The sequence below is a fragment of the Nelumbo lutea genome, chromosome 3 (assembly GCF_056320005.1).
Source record: "Nelumbo lutea isolate HS-2025 chromosome 3, American lotus-T2T, whole genome shotgun sequence".
NCBI classification, from domain to species: Eukaryota; Viridiplantae; Streptophyta; class Magnoliopsida; order Proteales; family Nelumbonaceae; genus Nelumbo; species Nelumbo lutea.
This window is the reverse complement of record NC_142686.1, coordinates 77,215,001-77,217,500: the sequence shown is the minus strand read 5'-3', so window position 1 is coordinate 77,217,500 and position 2,500 is coordinate 77,215,001. Positions and strand designations below refer to the sequence as shown.

General features: G+C 50.4%; 1 pseudogene; it reads right to left on the bottom strand.

Annotated features, from left to right (window-relative positions):
- Positions 1–981, bottom strand: part of LOC148865690 (18S ribosomal RNA) — a 1,809-nt pseudogene extending 828 nt beyond the window's left edge.
- Between the last annotated feature and the right edge of the window lie 1,519 nt (positions 982–2,500).

The window sequence follows — 2,500 nt, the reverse complement described above, 5'->3', positions numbered from 1 at the left end:
TGGTCTTGATGATGAAAATCATCTCCTGGCAAATGTTTTCGGCAGTGGTTCGTCTTTCATAAATCCGAGTTTTCCCACCTCTGGTTCTATAAAATACGAATACCCCCGTTGTCCCTGTTCATCAGTCCGATATCACGAAGGCCAACGTAATCGACCGAAAATCCTATGATGTTATCCCATGCTAATGTATAAAAGCGTAGGCTTGCTTTGAGCACTCTAATTTCTTGGAGGTCGCAGCCGCGAACACGACCACGGCCTAGCCCAGGCTGGTCTCGGCCGTCGGGCGGCCGGGGCGGGACGAAAGGACCGGTGCACACCGCGAGGCGGCACGGTCGACCCAGCCCAAGTACCAGCTGGCGAGCTCTTTTAACTGCAACAACTTAAATATCCGCTCTGGGAGCTGAATACCGCGGCTGCTGGCACCAGACTTGCCTCCAATCAATGTCGTTAAGGGATTTAGATTGTACTCATTGCAATTTCCAACTCGTAGAGCCCGGTATTGATATTATTCTAGCTACCTCCCCAGTGTCAGGATTGGGTAATTTGCGCGCCTGCTTGCCTTCCTTGGATGTGGTAGCCGTTTCTCAGGCTCCCTCTGCGAATCGAACCCTAATTCTCCATCACCATACCTCCATGTAATCCTTCCTCCTCCACCTGAAAAGTGCGTGGGCAGAATTGCGATGATCCGTCGCCGGCACAAAGGCCGTGCGATCCGTCGAGTTTATCATGAATCATCAGACAACGGGCCGGGCGGAGCTCCGTCGACCTTTTATCTAATAAATGCATCCCTCCAAAAGTCAGGGTTTGGTGCACGTATCCACTCTGAGAATTTCTACGGTTATGCAAGTAGTAAACCCCATCAAACAAACTATAACTGATTTAATGAGCCATCAAGCAGATCCAGTCTGAAATGGTACGTCCTCACATTGCATGGCTTAATCTAGACGACAACCGATGACTCCTCACAGAGTAGACCAGGTAGCATCCTGAACATAGTAACCCGCATGAGTCGTCAAAAATATCGGGGTCTACCGCATTGCAATGCTCGATCACATATCAGGACATATAATAGGGTGGTAACAAGGGACCTAAGGCCCCTTACCCTTTGAGTATCTCCGCATCAGAAGAGGACACACACTAAGAGACATGTGCCGAGTGCATTGCACAATCACAAGACAATGAGTTGGTCAGGCGTTTCTGATGTGTTGTTGGCTGCCCACCCTACCGTGGGAGGAGAGGACAGGAGCTGTGTCAGGGGGTATGGATTCCATTGCTTTTGGGTAGGCAAACAGGAACCACCCGCACACGCCCAGATAGCAACGACTAGCTTGGGCGAAACTGAAGAGGAGGGGAAGGTTAATAGTTCCAACCACAAGCACAAAGCCCATCAACACATGCCACCCAAACACCACTCACGCGCATCGCGTACACCTTCAGGCAGCCACCCCCCAAACCAACGACGCATCAATGACACGTAGAATGGCCGAGGAAAGCAGAACCCAAAGGCCCCACTAAGCACGGAAAGCAACCACCAACATGAATCAACATCCGAAAATGGTCACCAAGAGATCACAAGAAATGCGAGAGATGCCAACCGTGTTGCACCATTCCCACCCATGCGAGGTCCCCATGGGGGCCTCCCATGCTTGAAATAGGTATGACACGGAGGCACCATGGAGTGCCCTGGGCAGAATACGGGGAGGCACCCAAAGCACAATTGCCAAACACCTTGCACGTCACCTAACCCAGCATCGCTAACCCACAAACGCGTGTTCACGAACACGCACGGGACGATACTGTTAAGGCTGCGGCAACGCACGCAGTGCTCAACACAGCAAGTGCGACCGCGCATGCTGCCGAGGGCACCCAACACAACACACATCGCTTGCGATCAAGGGGCACTCAACAGACGTTAAGCTGCAACGCGTGCATCGTCGCACTCCCAGATCTCTTCTAGTGCACGTCATTGTGCAAAAGCATGGACTATCAAGTAAAACCTTGCACATTGTGATGCACGTCACTGCGCTACCATGTCGCGCTCGGTAAGCATCAATGTGCCTTCATGTCGCCTCTAGTGCATGCAACTGCACTACCCTTGCGTCATGGGTGACGGGGAGGGAAGCCCCATGACTGCCAACGCTCGCCCAATGGCGCCCCCAAGGAGGAACCCCCCCAGAGTCGCCACCCCCCCTCAAAGAGTACGTTAAGCTTTTGGGGCTCTGCCAGCAAGAAACATCACTTCTCTGGAAAATCATACTGGGGTTGTCTCGAGATGTACGGCTTAGATTGGTCTTAAACTTGACAAGTGACATTAGTTAGGATTGAAAAATGATGAAAATAATTATAATAAAATTGTGGAGAGAAATATTAATTTTATTATCTTTTAATCAGTAAAAATCGTCAAAATTTTGGAAAGATCTGAGAAAATGATTTTGGAGGGTGGGGGATGCTTTTTCACACCTGCAAAAAATTTTGTGCACCAAAATAAGCTGGTTTCATG